Source organism: Myodes glareolus, chromosome 1, assembly GCF_982192425.1.
Source record: "Myodes glareolus chromosome 1, mMyoGla1.1, whole genome shotgun sequence".
NCBI lineage: Eukaryota > Metazoa > Chordata > Mammalia > Rodentia > Cricetidae > Myodes > Myodes glareolus.
In genome coordinates this window covers 63,261,588-63,285,384 of record NC_142026.1, presented here as the reverse complement: position 1 = coordinate 63,285,384, position 23,797 = coordinate 63,261,588, and the positions used below count along the sequence as shown (strand labels likewise).

Here is a 23,797-nt window from a genome sequence, read left to right as displayed (position 1 = left end):
CACTCCAGCCTCAGAGCCCCTCACAGTTTCAGGCACATTGCAAGCCTTCTGACCTGGCAGCTTGTGGCACCCCTCCCATTCTCGGTACTGCTGTGACACCCTCCAGGCCAGACACCAACTAATCCGGTGCAACGTGCCCCCACCATAGCCACTCAGCAATGCTCTGCTCCAGCCACCCTCCAGCCGCAGCTGCACTCATTCCGCGCCCAAACCGGTGTACTGAGCAAAGCGGAACTCAGAGAAGCAGGCTTGCTGCTCTGCAAGGACCTCATTTAATCTTTTAGGGAATTTGGGCGTCGTTAGTCTCTGGCTGCTTCCTGCTGTTATTGGGCCGTTGCATTCTTAGGGGTATACACTACAACATTTCAGGAGGTCTCGGTGATTCAAACCACACAAATCTCAAGTACACCCTTAGGCTCTCATTTTCTGTGGAGATGAAAACAGAACCTCTCAAACAACATAACATAAAGCTTTTTTGCATCTTCTCCCCCATTTTTAGAACCACCGGGGGATCCTTTTTAACTTATTTTCTTTTCTGTCTCCCCCATTCCACCGGGGGGTTCTTTTTCCTTACTTCTTTTTCTTACAGGCGCGCCTAACCTCTCACTGCACTCAGTTTCTGATATGCTATCCTGGACTTCCTCCAATACATTTTGTCCGTCTGCAACAACAGCCTGGCAGGATTTATCTTCTAAGCAATTTCAAAGTGATAAGAGAACTGCTAAGAAGTACCAAGGCCTCTACGAAACCTTTCCAAGGTGGAGACAAGTCAAGCCCAAAACCGAAAAGTCCAAGAATAGTCGTACCTCTCTGAGCAAACACTCTGCAGTTCTGAATCCTCCTTGTGTCCAAGGGGTCTCCGGTGGTGCAAAGTTCTTCTTTTTCCCGGGTATCAGCACCAGATGTCCCGCGCTACCGTCTCGCCAGCAAGAACCACGCGGGACACATAGGATCCTTCTGCAGTAAAGCTTTATGTCTCTTGGGAGCTAGAGCATAAGCCAACATGACCGGGGACCCAGATAAGATGGAACCCATCCCTTATATAGGAAACAGACCCCGCTCTGGACGTGTCATTCTTTGATTGGTCAACTGCTCCCAGTCCCAGGTGAAACCTTGGGAGTAGTGGAAAATACCAACACATGTGAGCTTTCTAGCTCACCTGGCGGTGCAGCGCCATCTATGGTGGAGAGTGTGGTTGCGGCCCTCTACACTAACATATCCAGACCTGCTGCCTGTCTTTATGAATTTTGAGTTTCCCATAAATGAGAAACATTTTAAGCAATGATTTATTACATATTTAGTGGCTACCCCAGTTTGTGCAGCGGCCATCAAGAATTCTGAATATGTATTGATTGTCATATGCACATATCTTAATTTTCCAAACTTTACAATATGAGTAACATCCATTTGTCATAAATTATTAGGAAGTAGTCCTCAGGGACTTACTCCAAGATGAGGTACCTGTAAATATTGTGGCCATACATCATACTGCTTAATAATTTGACAAGCAGCATCTCTTGTTAATATAAATTGTTTTCTTAAACTTATACTATTTTGATGATGTAGAACAAACTCAACCTGATCAATTATTTTTGTAAGCTTATCAGCTAAAGCATTTTAGCTTTTGAACATGCTTTAATGTGCTTTGCTATGCCCCATAAATCATTGTAGTCTTCTTCGCTGTATGCATTTTGAATTTGTTGGAACAACATCTTAACTTCCTTATTGTGAATCATAACATACTGAATGGTCTCTAGGAGTTGAAGAGCATTAAATATATATTGGCTGTCAGTATATAGATTAAATGTCTTATTTGCAAAAATTTGAAACACTATAGCCACAACTAGCAGCTCAACTCTTTGAGCTGAGGCCAGTTCTGTTTGTACTACATGTCCTTCACCATTAGCCACATATGCAGCCCTCCCTTGGAAGAATCATCTGTAAAAATTAACAAAGCACCCATTAAGGGATTTTTTGCTACAACTTTCAGGAAAATAAAGAAATATAATTGTGGGAATTGAAGCAATGGATCAGCTGGGAAAAGATCATTAATCTGGCCTTTAAAATGAGCAAATATAATTGCCCAAGAACTGTAGGGTCCTTCTGTATACCCTGCTGAAGAATTGAGCCAGCCACCAGGGGAAGTGCACCAACATGCCACCCAGATCCTGGTCCTGGAGACAATCAGGCACAATGGGGAGTTGATTCAAGCAGGAACTCATTTATTTCTTTACAACATGCAATGTAGAAAACAAACCCCCACAAATCCCAGAAGAAACAAAAGAGGAATTAGCCAATCACATCAGCAGTCACATCTGAATGACTCACAGTTCCTATAGCTCCCAAGGGATCATGAGGACATCAAGTACTTTACATCATCTTTTCCCATCTCTAATTCCAATAATCTTTTTGTAAATAAGTAAGATCTCCTCCCCCTTGCTCCCCTTCAGCTTCATCTTGACTAGGGGTATTCTTCATGGGCTTTGTGATATTACTATTTTTGAATTTTGAGCCTTTTTCTAACTGTTATGATTTGGCATGGCTGTCACACTTTTGGTGTAGCTCTTATACTTCTGGCATAGCTGTCATGCTTTTGGCATAGCTCCTAAACTTTTGACGCCAACTGTGCCTTTTTCTGTCACTATTTTTTGCTAAATTGGCCACTCCTATATGCTCAATTCAGCCCACGAAGAAGCAATATTTTGAAATAACTAATCAATCTGTTGTTGCTTAAGATTCATTATTTTGAAATAACCAATTAATTTGCTGTTGCCCAGGAATCACTATTTTAAAATAATCAATCAATCTGTTGCTTAGTATAAAGAATATTGATCACAGCCAGTTCTCTGCCCAAATATCTCCTAGAGGCCATCCTGCTCTTCTGTGCTGGTGTGGGAGAATTGTCTGTATTCTGTCAATCATATTTTAATAAAATGCTGATTGGCCAGGCAGGCAGTATAGGCAGGAAAGCCAGACAGGAAGTAGAGGTGGAGCAAAGAGACTGGGAGTATTCTGGAAAGCAGGAAGCTCCCTCCGCAGTTCTGCCCAGACCACCAGAGAGGAAAGATGTAAGCTGCCCTGCTGGAAAAGGTACTGAGCCATGTGCTAACGCAGATAAGGATAATGGGGTAACATAAGTTATAAGAGCTAATAAGTAGCCTGGCCTAATGGGCCAATCAGCTTTATAACTTATAGAGATCTCTGTGTGATTGATTTTCTTTGGGACTTGCCGGCTGTGGGGTACTGGGCGGGATAGAAACCTCAACAAGCCGGTCCCTCATGCTACGAGCTGGGCAGGATGAAAAGCAGGCCTGCCTGCAGCTCCTCACTACATATGGTGCCCAACATGGATAACTGCATCCACATAAAGCCTGAGACAGCTTGGTAAGTAATTCTAGAACAAAATGACAGCATTGCGTGTGGTTTCTTGGTAGCAGCAATTTCTCGGGTCTGCTCTGCTTGCTAGAGGCAAGCAAACACTCATCTAAGAGAGGCTTCCTGACTCAGCTTTAGCTACAAAACCTTGCAGCTCTTTTAAAAGGTCCTGCCACAAAACACTTAAACGGTGTTGATGAAAAGCTGAACATATGCTTTTCGGCTTTCAGCCATAGCAGGAAAAAAGCTGTGCTGCTGTTTTAAAATGCCGGCTTTCTGGGCTGTCCTGCCAGGACAAACTCTGACTCTTGCAGACAGGCAGTCCAACTGAGTGTGGTCTGTGAGCAGAATGCTGCAGCTTGCTTGCTGACACGGACTTTGAAATGCCATAGAGTTGTGGCAAGAAAAATGGCTGCAGTCGGTACCTCAGCCACGACACTGGAAAGCTAAGGAATGGGCTGGATCTAGTTGTCAAAACCACAGCTTTCATCCTCTCCTTAAAGACTCCTGTAGTCAGGAAAAGAGAGATATACAGTAAAGAAAGATTCAAAGAGGAAGAAAACCTCTAAATGGTTTACAGTGTGTTAAAAATATATGCAGGCTAAAGGTTAAAGTCATTAAAAATAAAAAAGAAAGAGAGAAGTAGGGTGTGGTGATACACACCTTTAATCCCAATGCCTCGGAGCAAGAGGTAGATTGACCTCTGTGACTTCAAGGTGTGGTAGTACACACCTTTAAACCCACTGCCTGGGAGGCAGAGACAGACAGATCTCTGTGAGTTCAAGGTGTTGTAGCACACACCTTTAATCCCAGCACTTGGGAGGCAGAGACAAGTGGATCTCTGTGAGTTCAAGGACAGCCTGGTATTCAGAGTTATTCCAGGACAAAGACATATACAGAGAACCTATCTCAAAAAGCCAAAAGTAAAAGTAAAAATAAAAGAAATAGAGGTTAAAGTAAAGCTGCAAAAAGATGGAAAATACACAGAGAATCTTGATACTGTATGCTATTATGCTCTCTTTGAATTGTTTGAGTGCTGAGGAAGGAGCAACAGCTGCTAAAAGACTTTTGTTTATAAATGCTGCTGAATTAACCCAAAATAGGTATTTTGAAAATACCTTGGCTTCAAAACTGAAGTCAAAATGTATGTTACTTAGGAGAAGAGATTTTGCTTTTGTTTCCACAGAAAATGAGAGGTTGTGGATTCATTCTGAGTTAAGAAAAATCCAGTATGATCAAGGAAGGCCACCTGAGAAATCTCCGACAGGAACAGATGACCCAGATGTCTGAATTCTACATCCAGAACAGATTCAAGACTGCTGCCCGAGATGATCAAGACTCGCAGGATACTCCAGTCAGAACTTGATTATAACTCTAAATTTTCTTTAGGTCCCCATAAGATCATCAGTGCCCCCCAAGGAGCAGGAAGTAGCCTGAAATACTATGCCCACATTCCCAACAAATGGACTATGGGTATTTTCCTTTGTTTAAAAAAAAGAGGGAATGGTCTGTATTCTGTCAATCATATTTTAATAAAATGCTGATTGACCAGGCAGGCAGTATAGGCGGGAAAGCCAGACAGGAAGTAGAGGTGGAGCAAAGAGACTGGGAGTATTCTGGAAAGCAAGAAGCTCCCTCTGCAGTTCTGCCCAGACCACCAGAGAGGAAAGATGTAAGCTGCCCTGCTGGAAAAGGTACTGAGCCATGTGCTAACGCAGATAAGGATAATGGGGTAACATAAGTTATAAGAGCTAATAAGTAGCCTGACCTAATGGGCCAATAAGCTTTATAACTTATAGAGATCTCTGTGTCATTGATTTTCTTTGGGACTTGCTGGCTGTGGGGTACTGGGCGGGATAGAAACCTCAACAAGCCGGTCCCTCATGCTACGAGCTGGGCAGGACAAAAAGCAGGCCTGCCTGCAGCTCCTCGCTACACTGTGTTAAGCATGCACTGCTCAAAATAAGAGCTTAATACCTTAACTGGCAAAAAAGGAAGGTGATGCTATAAAAGTGGGCCATTTTGCCATAATACTACTGTAGGGGTAAGTTTTTAGGCAATATACATGCTTGTAAGGCTGATCATAATTAATATAATGTCCTCACTGTTTTGTGTAGCATATTCTACCTGCATGAATACCTGTCTGGCAGCTTCTGTAACATGTCTAGTGGAATTTGGATCATTGTTCCCTTTAAGAATTTTACTTACCTCTAGCAAACATCCATTGGAGGGAGCTACAGTATTGAAAACAGCTTGGTATTGGCATAAGAACAGAGAAGTCGACCTATGTAATCGAATAGAAGATCCAGATATTAACCCACAAACTTATGAATACTTGATTTTCGACAAGGGAGCTAAAGGTATGCAATGGAAGAAGGAAAGCATCTTTAACAAATGGTGTTGGCATAATTGGATGTCAACCTGTAGAAGAATGAAAGAAGATCCATATCTATCACCATGCACAAAACTCAAGTCCAAATGGATTAAAGACCTGAACATTAATCTGACCACTTTGAACCAGATAGAAGAAAAAGTGGGAAGTAGTTTAGAAGATATAGTCACAGGAGACCACTTCCTAGGTAGAACCCCAGTAGCACAGACAATAAGAGAATCACTGAATAAATGGGACCTCCTGAAACTGAGAAGCTTCTGTAAAGCAAAGGACATTGTCAGTAAGACAAAAAGGCTACCTTCCGACTGGGAGAAGATCTTCACCAACCCCTCATCAGACAAAGGTCTGATCTCCAAAATATACAAAGAACTCAAGAAACTAGACACTAAAACTCTAATTAACCCAATTAAAAAAATGGGGTACTGAACTGAACAGAGAATTCACAACAGAAGAACTTCAAATGGCTAAAAGACACTTAGGGTCATGCTCAACATCCTTAGCGATCAGGGAAATGCAAATCAAAACAACTATGAGATACCATTTTACACCTGTCAGAATAACCAAACTCAAAAACACCATTGATAGCCTATGCTGGAGAGGATGTGGGGTGAGGGGAACACTCATCCATTGTTGGTGGGAATGCGAACTTGTGCAGCCACTGTGGAAATCAGTGTGGCGGTTTCTCAGGAAACTGGGAGTCAACCTTCCTCAGGACCCAGAAATTCCACTCTTGGGAATATACCCAAGAGATGCCCTATCATACTACAAAAGCATTTGTTCAACTATGTTCATAGCTGAACTATTTGTAATAGCCAGAACCTGGAAACAACCTAGGTGCTCCTCAATAGAAGAATGGTTAAAGAAGGTGTGGAACATATACACATTAGAGTTTTACTCAGCGGTAAAAAACAATGACATCTTGAATTTTGCATGCAAATGGATGGAAATAGAAAACGCTTTACTGAGTGAGGTAACCCAGACATAAAAAGAGGAATATGGTATGTACTCACTCATAAGTGGATTCTAGCCATAATTAAAAGTCTTTGAGCCTATTATTCGTGATCCTGGAGAAGCTAAATAAGAAGTTGAACCTGAAGAAAATCATATAGTTATCCTCCTGGATATTGGAAATAGACAAGAGTGCCAGGCAAACTTGGGTGCACGGGGCGGTGAGGGGGGTGTGGATGGAAGGGGAGAGGGTTAGAGAGAAGGGAGTAGGGGAGGATTGGGGAAAGCTTGGGGGATTGGGGTGGGGGGAGGGAGGAAGGATTGATATGGGAGCAGGGAAGTATATATCTCAACTAAGGGAGCCATTTTAGGGTTTACAAGAGACTTGATTCTAGAGGGGTTCCCAGGTCCAAGGACAGATCCCCAGATTGTTCCCTGGACAGCAGAGGAGAGGGTGCCTGAATTGGCCTCGGCCCATAACCATACTGATGAATATTTTGCATATCACCATAGAACCTTCACCTGGCGATGGATGGAGATAGAGACAGAGACACACATTGGAACACTGGACTTAACTCCCTAGATCCAAATGAGAAGCAGAAGGGATAACGTGAACAAAGAAGGCAGGATCAGAGGGAAGCTTCATCCGACGATGGATGGAGATTGAGACAGAGACCCACATTGGAGCACTGGACTGAGCCCCCAAGGCCCAAATGAGGAGCAGAAGGAGGGAGACCATGAACAAGGAATGCAGGACCTTGAGGAGTGTGTTCACCCACTCATACAAGGGGACTGATCTAATGAGAGTGAAGAGTCCAGGCATAAGAAAATAAAAATGTAAAAATAAAGAAATATAAAGTTATAAGTCTAGGAGAATGAGAAGAGACTATCAGCTGCTTTCTCAGCAGATCAAGGATCATTCATTCACAGTGAGCTATTTTCTCAGATGTTTGGGAAGCGTAGGTCATTTTACAACTGGCTGTTTTATTTACAAGGCCAGAGTGTCTCTCTACAAATTAAGAGCAGTGTCCTGACCATCCTTAATAAACAGTAGATGTGAACTGAGTTTAACCTTTAGGAGACAGAGATATGTGACCGCTGGGTCAGACACCGTCTCTGTTATGGGAAACTGGCACCACCAGAGGAAAGGCATGACCTCAGTTTACACCCGGAGGTACCAGGAGACAGTGGATAAATAAAAAGGTTTAATTAATGAGCTCTGATAATGGAGATTGTAAAGTATGGCAGTCAATATCTGAAAATTTACCTAAAAATAATGTGAAAGGCTTTTCTTCTAAGTTCTCAGCCCAAGAACCAGTTAATCCTAATTTATTAACCTTCTTGTGTTACAAGCAGCCCCTTTTCTGACGAATTGCTAAAGATATCTGTTTTCTCGCAATTAGTGACTTTCGTTGTAGTCTCCCCTAAAACATATTTCATGATGGCTGCCTAATTACTCATTGACACTAGCACTCACTCCCCTCTTTAGGGTCTCCGCTGACCAACCCAAGGGTCAGGGCAAGGTTGTAAAATTCTTTTGTTCAGGGATAATGCCTGGTGCCCCTGCTATAAAAAGTAGGTTCAAAAACCAGCTGTTTGCCACAGCCTAACAAACACCATTTCTGGCTGTGGTCTTAGCTAGCTGATAAGCTTCTGTGCCCCGCGGTGTTTTATTTTTATTTTTTTATTTTTAAATTTGCTTCTGGTTTTTCTAGGATCAGGTTTCTGGAATAAAGTTTGCTTCTGGTTTATTAGACTTGGTGGTGTTCTCATCTTTGTGCGACCCCTCTGGACCCAACAAGAGCTCCCCAAGGCCAGCTGGACTGAGACTGAATGAGCACGTGATCAAACCGGATTCTTGAATGTGGCTGGCACGGGGCTGTCTGAGAAGCCATTGATAATGGCACTGGGACTTGTTTCCTCTGCATGTACTGGATTTTTGGGATCCTAGTCTGTTTGGATGGTCACCTTCATAGACCTGGAGGGAGGGGGAGTAACTTGAACTTCCCACAGGGCAGGAAACCCTGACTGCTCTTAGGGCTGGAGAGGGAGGAGGAGAGGAAGTGGGAGGAATGGGAGGGTATTGGGAGGAGGGGCAGAAGTGGAAACTTTTATAAATTAATAAAAAAAAAAAAAGAAATTCACTTAGTGACTGAAAGTCTCCTGTAGGATATTTTGAACAAGATCTCAGCCATTGTATGCCTTATTAGTTTTTAAGCTATCTTTTTAATTTAAGCCACAAGTCTGCCTAGCTGACAGGCTTAACTTCCTTACTTACATTTTTACAGACAGTTGTCTGATCTGGGGCTACAGCTCCCTGAGGCTATGTTTCTGCAGTTTGACTGTAAGGTCAGGTTTGGCTCCTGGCTGAAGCTGGGACATGCAGTGGTCACAAGCCATTTCACTCTGTCACTTGACTGTCCCGCCTGGGTTCTTGGGACCAGGAGGCTGGATTTCTTTGTTTGCTCTGCCTGGGCAGGACACCGGCTACTTTTAGGGGTCCCAACACAGACCAGTTGCCAAATTTAGCTCAGGTTCTCTGGTTCCCACCATTGCAGTGTCTTTGAGACAGCCATGTCCACAGCTTTTATTATCCTTGCTTTTTTTTTTAAAAAAATTAAGTCATGTTATCACTAAAATTAGGAGAATTCCTGAATCCTCTCTTCTGTGAAAAGCCATACATTTAGCCATTATAGGTTTCTTGACTCATGGGCCAAATAACCTCTCAGAATTTCTATTGACCTGCTCTGGGCATTGACTCTGGGAGGTATAGCCCTTTAAACTTTTCTGTCTCCTGTCTCCTCAGACTCAGCTGGCCAGAGTGTCTATGTGTGGACTGCCACAATCTCAGCGGTAACCTAGGTCATTGCTGGGCCAAAAGTCACATTCCCTTTAATCTTCCCACCAGTTCATCAGCAGCAGAGGCTGTGGCTAGGTGACCACAGCACTGCCGTTTGCAGGGGTGAGGTCATGGCCATACTGTACTTTGGCCTCTTTTAGTCCTGAAACAGCCCGAAGGTGCCAGTGGTTACACCACTTGCATGGGGGTGGGAATATACATAATATTATAATATTTACAAACTCTAAATAACTCTACATTTGTTGTTGCTCTACTTCAGCTCCACTAGCTATCAAAATACATCCAAGAAATTGTACAAATAGTCAAATACTATTTCCTTGTCCCATTTTTTACCAATATTTGCAATTTTACTCCCATTTTTGCCTTGTCTTTTTCTTTTTTTCTTATTATCTGCTATATATTTCTGAACACTCATTACTCACCTCTTCACCTCTGCTACAATTTTCTTGCAGGGTCCCTCATGTACTCTCCTGTACTAGTCCTAGTTCTATGCATTTTGGGGTTCACTGGTCAGCCCCATTTTGTGGTGCCATATATGGGAGATCAACCTCAACAAAACATCACTTACCAAGGTAGCAGAATGGGGATTTAGAAATATAAGTAAAGAATATGATGACACATAGAAAAATAATAAAACAGAAACCATGGAATAGTACAAGGAGGGTGTTCCGGTGAATGCTGAAATCCCCCACATTTAATTTTCCATACACTTTTATACCCCAATACAAAAGGGGGAAGAAGGAAATAAAAAATTTCTTTAACATGATACAAAGGACAACTCAAACAATTAATTGCTTTTAACACTTTCAGACATCAAGTCATTAACATTCTTTGCACACTCATGAACTTGGCAAGATGCCACTATGAACTTTTAAACCCGTGACCTTGTTCTTACTGGGCAACTCAGGTCCTCATTCCATTCCTGGAGAGCGTGATGAGAAAGCATCACATCCTTTGCTCAGAATGATCTACTTAGTCGTCCACTGACCTTATGGTGTTGCTGCCCCAACTGGACTTGAAAGATTTTTTTTTTTTTTTTTTTTCCCCAACATACTGCTTTTATTAATTATTTGGGAAATTCATACAGTGCATCCTGATTACATTTGTTTCTCATTCTTCCCAGGTCTACTCTTCCACATTTGCATTATCCCCACTCCCAAAAATAAATCAAAGGAAAGAAAAGAAAATGAGGTCCAATTTGTGTTGCCCATAGACTCACTGGAGCAAGTTTATATTTTCAGCGTATATGTAATGCTGTTATAACATCAAAATATTTAAGATAAAAAGTATGTACACAGTCTCTGTTATATATGAAATGGGTACTTAGAGATAAATGCTAAGGTTTCTATAAGTTCAAGTTCAACATGTCAGTTTAGCTGTTTTTTTTTTTTTTTTTTTTTTTTTTTTTTTAGTAAATTTTATTAGATTATAAAAGTTTCCATTTCCGCCCCCCCTCCCAACACCCTCCCACTCCCCCCACTCCCCCCCTCCTTCCCCTCCGTCCCCCAGGGCAGTCAGGGTTTCCTGCCCTGTGGAAAGCTCCAGCTCCCTCCCCCTCCCTCCAGGTCCAGGAAGGCGAGCGTCCAAACAGACTGGATCCCCAAAATCCAGCATATGCAGAGGAAACAGGTCCCAGTGTCATAGTCAATGGCTTTTCAGAAAGACCCCGGGCCAGCCACAGTCAGAGAATCCGGCCAAATTCCGAGAATCTGGCTAGATCACGTCCTCGTTCAGTCCCAGTCCGGCTGGCCCTGGTAAACTCTCATCAGATCCGTTCCCTTGTATCAGTGGGTGATAGCATCCCTCGCAGTATTGATTTCGTTTTTCATGTTCCTCCTCCTTCCGCTCCCCATCCGGACCTCGGGGGGCTCAATCCGGTGCTCCAATGTGGGCCTTCGACTGCATAGCCGTCCTTCGCCAGAGGAAGGATCTCTCTGGGAAGAACTGCTCAGCCGACTTGAAAGATTTTTAAAAGCAAAAAGAGGACACAGACTTGGGTGGTTAGAGAAGCGTGTGATTCTAGGAGGAGCTGACTTGGGAGTGTGAATGTGATTAAACCGCACAGAATGAAAATCTCAAAGAACTAATCTTTCAAGTGAGGAAAATGCCTAAGGTGCTGCTGTCCTCTGACAACTCTCAGTTGGCACATTAAAGCACAGAGTGGCTGAGACTCTGCTCTGGGCCCCTATAGTCCCGAAGTAAAGTCGGCTGTCACACCTGATCAGTCTGGCTCAGAGCCTGCTAATGGAGAATGTGAGACAGACAGACAGACAAAGGACAGTGAAAGGTGAGGAGAGAGGTCTCTAGGGGTTCCGTGGGTGGAGAAGCAACAAAGAGACAGGGCTAGTGGCAATACACTGATATCTTGAACTGGGGATGCGACTCATTGAGAGAGTGCCTGCTTCGCACACACGAAGTGCTGGGCTTGATCATCAGCAAGGCATAGCCCAAGCATGGTGGCTACGTAGTGAGTGCTGGGCAGCCTGGGCTAATGAGACCCTATTCCCCCAAAAGAAAAGTAATAGACTTCTTAATCTCCGAATGCTACTTTTGGGAATTATAAATAATTCACTGAGATGAGGGAGCAGCCAACAACAGCTCCCCTGATTTGGTGTCTCAGCTTTTCTTCCACTGGTGAGTTCACCCCAACTGCCCCTGTACCTGTTCCAAGAAGTGCTTGAAAGTCATATGATAACACTGTTTTTTTAAGTCTGACAAACTGGAGTCCACATCACAGATTGTTGTTTGCTTTGTTTTGCTTAAGGGACCTGGATAAATGTCTACAGAGCTTTGAGCCTTAAATTTTCTCTTCTGGAAAACTGAGGGATGCTAATGATACAGGTGCATCATGGGATGGATACAAGAGCCAGGAAGCTTGGGACCTGGCTTTTTTGTAGGTGCTCAGTAAGCACCTGGGTGCACAAAGAGAAACATGGAGACATGGGAAGCTAAAGACAGCCCGAGAGCAATGCAAACAGAAAGATTCAAAACAGAAAGATTCAGAGACAGGGTGGGGATATTTTGTCAGCATGTATACCTGCACCACATGTGTGTGTGTGTGTGTGTGTGTGTGTGTGTGTGTGTGTGTGTGTGCTGCCCACAGTGGCTGGAGTCACAGATGATTGTGAGCCACCATATGAGTGCTGGGAATCTAACCGGTGTCCTCTGCAAGACAAACCAGGGCTTTTAACTGCTGAGCTAACTCTCTACTCCCTGACTTTGGAGGTTTTTTTTTTCTGAGATCATGTACTAGACCATGTTCTCTCTCATCCCTGGGTGAGCCGACCATGGCTTCATTCAACTACACAATCATGACAGCACATCAGTGTGTCCTGTCATTGTGTACATCTTTCACCTTCAACACGTTTATGGGGCATTGATGTTGCATGGAGAAGGCCACTTGTTCTTCCTGGCCACCTGGCTAGCTCACACCCGAAATAATCACACAGAAACTGTATTAATTAAACCAATGCTTGTCCCATTAGCTCTAACTTCTTATTGGCTAACTCTTACATATTAATTTAACCCATTTCTATTAATCTGTATGCCACCACGTGACCTACCAGCAAAGTTTCAACACATCTATCTTTGGCTGCAGCAGATTCATGGTCTCTCTGACTCTGCCCTTCTTCCTCCCAGAATTCAGTTACATCTTCACCACCTACCTAAGTTCTGCCCTATCAACAGGCTAAGGAAGTTTCTTTATTTATTAATGGTAATCACAGCACACAGAGGGGACTCCCACATCACCTCCCCTTTTCTGATTAAATAAAGAGGAAGGCTTTAACTTTAACATAGTAAAATTACATATAACAAAACAGGTATCAAGCAAGAATTGCAGTTGCAATATTTATATCCAATTCATCTTTTATCATAACTAAGGAAAGCTATAACTATAACTATAAATTCTTCAACTCCATCAAAGACTCCAGAAGGATATAATATTACTTAGAACATTGAAATGCATATTCTGAAAGTCTCTGAAAGATTGAAGAATACCTAACTAATGAAATATATCTCCATATATCTAGAAAACCTAACTAACATGACTACAATCTTGATTATTATAGATGACTATCTATTAACCTATATTTCTTAATTATACATTACATTTAAAATGAACTACACAAGCACAATACCTTAATCAAGAGCAGAAATATGTATAAAGCAAAATTGACCTTAATTTGTATCAATAAACCAAGATTCATACCAATGCAAATTATTCATATTTATAGCACATTTGTTGCCCCATTCTAAGAAAAGACACATCTGCAATTCATTGACTGTCCTGGATAGACATTGCTACACTGACTTTGCAAAGGGAGAAGGTTTTCATTGACTGTCCTGGATAGACACTGCTACACTGACTTTGCAAAGGGAGAAGGTTGCAGGAACCCTGCTGGGAGAGAGCAGACCTCATAGCCCATGTTCTCACACCCTCTGTCCCTATGGCTGAGTAGGCCCTAGAGCTTTGGGGACAAATGCCAGGAAGCCACCTCTGTGTGCTGCCCTGGGTAGGCAGCCTTGGTCATCTGTGCCAACTCCTCCTGCAGGGGACCACAGTTCTCTCACTGCTCCGCTCCATCCTTCATGGTCCTGGCCAGTTCCAGGACCTGCTTCATTCCAACCTGAGAAGTTTCTAGATACAAGTGGGGCTTTTAAGAGGAGCCCTGCCTTCCTGTCCTTCTCTGGGTAGTGTCCATGCTGTGTGACTCTGGGGAGCATGAAACCCTCTCTGATCTTCCTTCTTTAACAGAAGTCAGTTCCTGTGTTCTGGCAGATGGTAAAGCTGAGCTCAGGTGACTTCAGAAAGGGAAGCCCATGTCTGTTCCAGTTACACTTGTTCCTGAGCTGCAGATTGTGCCAGGCAATGACAATACCTAAAAGTGTTGTTAGAGAAGTGTCCATTTGCTATTTGAAAAGATCTAATGCAAGCATACACTGAAAGTCCTAAATTAAAGCCCATCTAGTCCAAAATAATGAATAATTTTAAAAATAATGACTGCTGCTAGAGTTATGTTAAAATTACACAGCAAGGCAAACATTGGAAAGTAGTTTAATCTTAACAACTATGCAAAATGCAAACATTTTTAAAAAAGAAAGAAAAAGAGTGAAGTCAGGGTTTGGAGAGATGTCTCAGTGGTTAACAGCACTGGCTACTCTTCCAGAGGACTCAAGTTTGATAGTCACCGCTATAGAATAGCTAAAAATTATCTGTATTGCTATCGATGAAACAACTCTCAGCAGCTCAAGAATCAAAGAGGAGGTGTGGAGTTGGTAGCAGATCACACAATAGACTTTTTCTCTGAGGGAGTAAACATAATTCTCTGGGGCAGGTGAAAAAGGGAAACACACACACATACATACACACACATGCAGGCATATACACATCTCCAGCATGTCAGGGTCCCTCGTGTCTTTTTCTCCTACAGCTTATACACCCCAGCAGGACCTTTCAAGCAGTATAAAAATCACAGTGTGGACACTTTCTATCTTTCAGGTGAAGGACTGCAAGTAAACAACAGAGTGGTGATCATTTCCCTTACGTGATTAAACCTTTCACGTATTACATGTGAAAAACAAATGTTTCCAAAGATCAACCTACATTCCTATCTAAGCAACTCATTATACATTAACAGAGTTTAAGCAAGCAAGGTATTTTTTTCTCAGCCAGATCTTTTACTGGCAGGCTGTGTTTTAGAGTTACAAAGAAAAGATCAATCATTTTTATCTCAAAAGGTAATTTTATACAAAAGTCTTAAAGGAATCACAAATTTAGACTTTTATATATGAAAAACTATTACTTCTACTTTAAGTCCTCATGGTGCATACCCATTTGTCAACAGTTTTCTAATAAATCATATCAGGAAGCTGAGGGCACAAGTGGATTCAAGGAATTAATCATCAACTTTGATTACTAAGCCTTCCTAGCAAAAAATACACATCAGTCAGCAATAGCCAGGCTGCCACTGCTGTTCTTCCCTAACCTCAATAAGTTCCATCCTTAGCTAGCAAAAGTGTGCGTTTCTAAACTTTAAATTGCTACCCAAGATTTCCTACATCAAAGCCATTAACAAAAGCATCTTAACCTAACTTTACTAACAATCTACATGTCTAGATTCTTTCCAAGGTTGATGGTTGAATCATTAATCTTCTCCAGCAGCAATGCTTGGAAAAGTCAATAACTATTTTGTAAATATCAGTAACATTGCCCAGTGAGGGGCTAGAGAGCTCCTGAGAGTTTTCATGCAACCCATAGATTATGAGGTACATGGTGACCATGGGCAACAAGCAGCGCTATGTTCAATAACAGCATGAGGTCCTCAGGACACACAATTCTAGGGCCCTGCTTCTCCATGGCTCACCCATTCTGTTTACACTGCCCTCAGATTATAATCCAGGCATTCCAGAGCTGCTTGCTGTTCCCCTCCCATGGTTTTTTGACACTGCAACCCCAGTTTCAAGGAATTCAATCCTCTCTTCTGACCTCCAAAGAACAAGAACATATACATGGTACAGATCCAAACTACACAAACATAAATGCAACAAACTCTCAAATACTAAAATATTTTCTCAAAGGAAAGCTAGAAGTAGTGGCACACACCTGTAGTCCGAGCCCTTGAGAGACTTAAGAATTGCTGCAAGTTTATGACCAGTCAGGACTGCAAAACAAAAACCTGTCTCAAAATCAAAACAGAAACATAGAGAAGGGGATGATGCAGCTTTGAAATAGAGCCCCTGCCTACAAACCCCAGTGAGGAGTTAGGGGTGTAGCTCAGTGGTAGAGTCCCTGCCTAGAATCCCCAGTGAGTGTCTAAGTGTATGGCTCGGGGGTAGTTCCCCTGACTAGAATCCCCCAGTGAGGGGTTGGGGGCATTGTTTGGCGTTAGTATCCCTGTCTAGCGTGCCCCAGTGAGGGACTGGGTCATGACACAGTGGTAGAGCACATGTCTAATATTTGAAAAGTCCTGGGTTTAGTGCCAATACCTCAAAAAGAAAATTCTTGGGAATGGAGCGATTGATAGTGGTTAAAAACTCTGGCTATTCTTGCAGAGGACACAGGATGGCTTCCCAGCACCCACATGGTGGTTCACAACTGCCTGTAAGTCCAGGTCTAGTATCTTATGTTCTCTTCCAGCCTCTGAAGGCACTACATGAACTCCTCCTGGATTTCTGCTGTTGTTAGGCATCTTGAAAAGGATGGGAGGTCACTATCTTATAATGAAAATTGCAGAGCTAAACATTACAGTATCCAAAAGATTTCAACACTAAATTGGGATCAGCAATATATTGTCAATGAAAGAGAAATGAATGAATTTGCAGACAGGATGATAGAAACTACTCAGTTCAAACCACAGATGAAATAGACTGAAAGAGGATTATGAAACCACAGGGGCAATGGTGCACACCTTTAATCCCAGCATTCAGGAGCCAGAGGTTGGTGGATCTATGTGAGTTTGAGTCCAGCCTGTGAAGAAGCATGATTAATAAAAACTCAGAGACTGAAATTGGGGTTAAAACTGAAGATCTAAAGAGCAAAGTAGTCAGCCACTGACTCTTACCTTGACCTCAATCTGAAATGGTGATCTTGTCTCCAGGAATCTCAGAATGATCCTGAGCCCGAGACCTGTCTCCTCTCTTGTTATAATCCATACTACTTCTGGGATTAAAGGCATGTACCACAACTGTTGTGGGTCAATGGTCTGTATTTTGCCAATTATATTTTAAATAAATGCTGATTGGCCAGTAGCCAGGCAGGAAGTATAGGTGGGACAATCAGACAGGAAGTAGAGGTGGGTCAATGAGAACAAGAGGATTCTGAGAAGAAGGAAGTTCTTTCGGCAGTCCTGGCCCAGCCACAGAAGAAGCAAGCTGTGATTGCCTTGTTGAAAAAGGTACTGAGCCATGTGGCTAACACAGACAAGAATAATGGGTTAATATAAGTTATAAGAGTTAATAAGAAGCCTGAGCTAATAGGCCAATCAATTTATAACTAAAATCAACCTCTGTGTGATTTCTTTAGGACTTAACAATTGTGGGAACTGGGCAAAACAGAAAACCTCAGACAACGCACAGCGGCCTGGTTTCTATGGCAAGCTAGCGTGTCTACTGTGATTAAAGGTGTGTTTTATTACTGCCTTATCTAAAGGTTGGCCAGTGTGGCTGTTTTACTTTCCTGATCCTCAGGCAAGTTTTATTTATTAATATAAAAGTGAAATGCCACTACAAGCCTGGTCTACAGAGGGAGTTCCAGGATAGCCAGAATTGTTGGGGGAGGGGACCGCTTGTTCATACTGTCTGCCCAGAACCGAAACAATCACACAAAAATTATATTAATTAAATCACTGCTTTGCCCATTGGATCTAGCTTCTTATTGGCTAACTTTTATATCTTAGTTTAACCCATTTCTATTAATCTGTATATCATCATAAGGCTGTGGCTTACCAGATAAAATTCCGAGTGTCTGTCTCTAGTGGCTCCATCGTGGCTCTCTGACTCTCTCCTTCTTCCAGCATTCAGTTCTGTCTTCCCGCCTACCTAAGTTCTGCCCTATTGACCAATCAAGGCAGTTTCTTTATTCATTAATAGCAATTACAGCACACAGAGGGGACTCCCACATTGCCTCCCCTTTTTGTTTTAAATAAAAAAGGATGCTTTAACTTTAATATAGTAAAATTACATATAGCAAAACAGTTATTAAGCAATAATTACAGTAACTATATATTATATATACTGTATATTCTGTATATACTGTATATATAATATATATACAGTACACACACACACACACACACACACATATATATATATATATAATCTTTTATTATTGTTGCAAAGGAAGGAGCCACTTGTTTGTCCTGGTGATCCAGTCCTGAAATAGTTACACAAAACTATATTCATTAAACCACTGCTTGTCCCATTAGCTTTAGTTTCTTATTGGCTAACTCTTACATCTTAGTTTAACCCATTTCTATTAATCTGTATATCACCACAAGGTTGTGGCCTACCAGCAAAGTTTCAGCATGTCTACCTCCAGCCGCAGATCCATGGCATCCCCAGTCTCCTCCCTTCTTCCTCCCAACATTCAGTCCAATCCTCCCCACCTACCTAAGTTCTGCTCTATCAAAAGGCCAAGGCAGTTTCTTTATTCATTAACCAATGAAATCAGCACATAGACAGAAGGACCTTCTACACCATTTCCCCTTTTCTGTTTAAACAAAAAAGAAGGCTTTAACTTTAACATAGTAAAATTACATATGACAAAAACAGTTTTCAAGCAAGAATTACAGTTATAATATTTATATCTATGTAAACTTTTATCATAACTAAGGAAAACTAGATCTATTCTTCAACTCCACCAAAGACTCCAGAATGATACAATTACCTAGTAAACTGGAAGTACACTGTAAGCAACTTCCAAACTCCAGAATTGACAGAGACATTTCGCTGCCTGGACAGTCACCCAAAGTTCTTTTGTATCATTGGGGCATCCATCTTCAGCCTATCCAGTACACATTTCCATGAAGAAAAAACCTCAAAGACAGTTTAACATTATTCTGTATCCTGCAGAATGTCCCGCAGACTCTTTCATGAAGCAGGAACCTCAAAGGATCATCTCACCTTTAGGTAAGTTCAGAAGTCATTTCTCTGTGGATCCTACATGTCCAGTTAAGCAGTCCAAGTGAGATTAGTTTCTTGCCCAAAAGGTTAAGAAGCCTCTTTGATGCCCATCATCCTCTTGAAGTAGATTGGTGCTGCGAGGAGCAGATGTGCCTCACTGTCATAAAAAGTCTTAAGTTAAACATTTTAAATGCCATATTCTGAAAGTCTCTGGAAGATTTGAAGAATACCTATCTAACTAAAATATATCTCTATACATCTAGAAAATCTAACTAACATGACTACAGGCCTGACTATTATAGATGACTATCTATTAATCTATATTTCTTAATTATACGCTACATTTTTAAATGAGCTACACAATCACAATACCTTAATCAAGGTCAGAATTACATATACATTTAACAAAATTGACCTTAAATTTGTATCGATAAACCAAGATCCATACCAATTCAAATTATTCATGTCAATATCCTATCCCCCTTTACATGTAAACAAACATTTATAGATAATATTTGAGAATATGGGTACAGATTTGTTCATACTGTTTCCTGTTGTTTAGGATTGCTATTGATCAGGTCTTTCATGGTGTATCCTGTGTTTATGGCAATCAGCAGTTGGGTGAAGTAATTTTTTGAGGGTATTCATGGCAACCTTTCAGGGGGCATGGTCTATCGAACCATATTGGCCTGGAAGCAATCCACAGGTTCTCATCTTCTGTGAAAACAAAAGGAGAACCTCTTTTCCAAAGCAATATATCCTTAGACCCAAATTTGGAAGTCATGATACCTTTATAATATAGATGCTAGTTTAGTTTAGCAGCCCATACAATGAAATGTCTCTCCATATGTAGCTCATTCACAGTCAAAAATCCAAAGATAATACAATAATGTACATAGTCCAGACTCTCTGTGAATTTTCCATTTTTATGTGACTTATTTTTACTCTATTGCTTTTTAATATTTATTTTATTACCTTTACTCCTTTAATCTATGACTGTATGTCTTTTTCAAGTCCCTATCCTTTTTTTCTTCTCTCTCCCAAGCCTATGTACATTTACCAACACTGTGGCCCATTTATAGGTCTTTTTAAATCAGGATTTATCTTTATTGCATATTTGTAATTATTTACTGTCCAGGAGCACTTTTTAAAATGCTAAGTGCTTCTTAAAATTTAAGTTGCACTATTATTATGGTATATTGTTGCAAGGAAAGCCAAGCCATGTGTTTGTCATAGCTGCCTGGCTAGCTTAGCCCATAAATAACCACATAGAAACTATATTAGTTAAATTACTGCTCGGCTCATTAGCTCTAGTACCTTATTGGTTAATTCTTACATCTTAATTTAACCCATTTCTATTAATCTGTATATCAACACATGGCAGAGGCTTACCGACAAAGATTCTAACCAGTGTCTCTCAGGCTGAGGATCAATGGCTTCCCTTCACTCTGCTTTCTTCCTCCCAGAATTCAGTTCTGTCTTCTCCACCTACCTACGTTCTGCTCCATCAATAGGCCAAGGCAGTTTCTTTATTCATTAACCAATACAAGCAACACATAAAGGGGATTCCCAAATCAGTATATATGATACTATTTGCTTCCTGGCTCGGTCTAAAACTTAAGCTGCACAATTACTATGATATATATGGTTCTTCCCACTAGCTCTGCACAGTCCAGCATGGCAGAGCTGCTTGCATCTCAGAACTGCGTACACTCCCCCACATCCATGCACACAACCAATGCAAGTTGCCATTAAGCAAGCTGAAGCAGTCTGCTCACAAATCCCATCCAAATACTTGATCGCCCAAAAGAGTCAGTGGTTGCGCTGGCAGCATGTACCAGAAAGCCTGCATTTTAAAACAGCTTTTTTCCTGTTATGCTGAATCAGAAAAATTTCTCTTTGAGGGACTGTGGCATGCTGCCAGAAAACAGTAAGAAGATATGTTATACTGTATTCTTTTTCTATAATTCCTTTTCAAGCTTCTCAGGTTTTACATAGATTTAGTTAGCTCCACATTGGGCGCCAATTATTTTTTTCCCCATCTTAAACAAATCACAAGACAATAGTTTATTCATTCCATTAGAGAATTAGGTAAGCTTTATATTACAAAACCAAAGTAAGTATAATTTTGAAGAATTATATCTTCAAAAAACCAGTTACAATTTGACTGAAGTGGATGTGAACACAGGGTTGGTGTCTACTGAGTAGTCACATTCCTCTAATATATAAAAAGATAATGAGATATACTTTCTTAGTAATTGAGGAAGATATTTTCTTTCTTGACTAGCTGGTATTATTTCTTTTTTGTAGCTTTTTTCCCTTCTTCTTTCTTTGGTTTCACTTTTCCATGGAGCTTCTTTAAATGCCTTTGCTTATCCTTAAAATCCTGATGCTCATCTCTGTAAAGGCCAAAGAAATGGAGTGTGCCCATGAGAGCAAAATATGTGTTGTGATTTGGATACCTGTCATAAGTCTCTTTCTTTTTGGCCAAGGGCTGCTCACTAAAAATATTCACCACTTTCATGGACTTTGAATCAGTAGGCCTGACCACTTCACCAAAGATCCGGGTACTTAGACGAGATATACACAGTGCATATTCTGAAAGTAAAGCCATTTCTTAAGCTGTGAGGTACAAGATTCCCTGCATCTGACCTTGCTCGTGCATGTCCCTGAAAGCCCCTGGGCACCAATTGTTGAAGAGAAGGAAATGCTTGTTTGTCCTGGATACTCAACCCCAAAATAATCACACAGAACTGTATTCATTAAATTACTGCTTGACCCGTAGCTCTAGTTTCTTATTGATTAACTATTACATCTTGGTTTAACTCATTTCTGTTCATCTGTATATCACCACAAGATCACGGCCTACCAGCAAAGTTTCAGCAATCTACTTCCAGCCACAGATCCATGGTATCCCTCGACTCTGCCCTTCTTCCTCCCAGCATTCTGTCCAGTCTTTCCCACCTACCTAAGTTCTGCTCTATCAACAGGCCAAGGCAGCTTCTTTATTCTTTAACCAATGAAAGCAACACATAGACAGAAGGACCCCACACACTGCTTAGTTACACAGAGAAACCCTGTCTTCAAAAACAAAAAAGAAAAGAAAAGAAAAAAAAGAAAAGGGATGAGGTAGATAAGGACAATGAGGAGAAGAAGAAGAATCAAAGGTTGAGGGGGCTGGTGAGAGGGCTCAGCAGGTAAAACACGAGCTGTGCAAACCTGATGGCCTGAGTTCAGTCCCAAGAATCCATGCTGCACAGCTGTTCGCTGATCTCCATAAGCTTGTCCCCACCCAGCACACACACCCATAAAATGGTGAGGGAAGCCAGATGTGATGGATCCCACCTGTAATCCCAGTACATGGGAGACTAAGGCAGGAGTGGATTCAGGAGTAGCCCTGGAGCTCAGATACAACACACCCAAGCAGCAGTAAGAGAATGCGTGTTTGTGCAGAGGTCTTCTGGGGGATACATCCATCAGCAGTCATCCACAGGGAACAAGCCGTGTTCCCACTGTGGATTTTGAAATGTTCCTGTATGCAATGCCAGTGCCTATCCTGTGGTGCTGCAGAAACAGTCCTGCCGTCCTGACCACCCAGGATCTTGAGAGAGAAAAGCCCTCTGTGCCACCATAACAGGCTTCCAGGCTGTTGTGGAATATTTAGGTCTCATTCAGATATTCCAAAGACTGTCAATACACTTGGAAGGTAAGATGTGTTCATATGAGTCTAGGAATGGGAGCTTGGGCAAGCCAGAAATGCTATCTAAGACTTCAGTAAACAAGTAAACAATGTATTTTTTTGAGAAAAAGATGAATTTTGTTTATGTTTTTTTCATATAGAGTTTCAGTTTCATGTATTCCAGGCTGGCCTCCATGTAAAGAACTAAGGATAACCTTGAACTCATGAATTCCTGTCTCAACCTTCCAAATCATAGGATAATAAGCTTGCCCCAGTAAAATCCCTTTATGTGATTCCATGCTCAGACCCAGGGTTCCATGCAGCTGTGCACATACTTTTCCATCTGAACATGTCTTAGCAATCTCCTTTTTCTCAGTCACTATGGATGCTGCTGGTTAGCCATTGAGTGATACCACACTCAGAAGCATGGAGAGAATAAAATAATCTCTACTTCTCTGGAATTCTGACCTCTGGGGGCTTTCTTGCCTCTGTGTTCTAGACCCCTGGTAATTCCCAGAATGCACCCACACTGATTCCTGGCCCATGAAGGCATCTCTGACCTTAAGATATAGAAAGAGCTGATGATCGTGAATCTTTCTCTCAGTGAACTTGGTGAATGTATGGATTTGGGATCCTAGAAATGAAATAGCTCACCAAAAATCATGGAGTAGATGCAATTTGGCCATGGCACAGTGAAAAAGGACTGCATTCAGAAAAGCCCATGGGAACAAGAGGTACATCACGAGTTGTCCCCTACTGGCTCACTCTCACATGGTTGGTACCATTCCTAGTTTGCCTGTATTTCTGAAACCTTGCTGTGTCAATTATTCTTCAGGGACCTGTAATGGTCTGACCTCTTGTGCATCTGCTCTCTCTGGTCTCATCTTTGAAGGTCTGTCCTTCCTTCATTCCCTTTGCCTTA

General features: G+C 41.7%; 1 long non-coding RNA gene and 1 pseudogene across 1 annotated transcript; both read right to left on the bottom strand.

Moving 5' to 3' along the window:
* Positions 1-4,976: 4,976 nt before the first annotated feature.
* Positions 4,977-18,187, bottom strand: LOC146895995 (uncharacterized). The gene is made up of 3 exons (XR_014998412.2): positions 18,021-18,187; positions 16,180-16,237; positions 4,977-5,659 (listed from the first exon to the last, which is right to left on the bottom strand). It is a non-coding gene; the product is annotated as an uncharacterized LOC146895995 (long non-coding RNA).
* A 3,263-nt stretch (positions 18,188-21,450) lies between these two features.
* LOC125396669 (small ribosomal subunit protein mS33 pseudogene) lies at positions 21,451-21,914 on the bottom strand (annotated as a pseudogene).
* Positions 21,915-23,797: the final 1,883 nt, after the last annotated feature.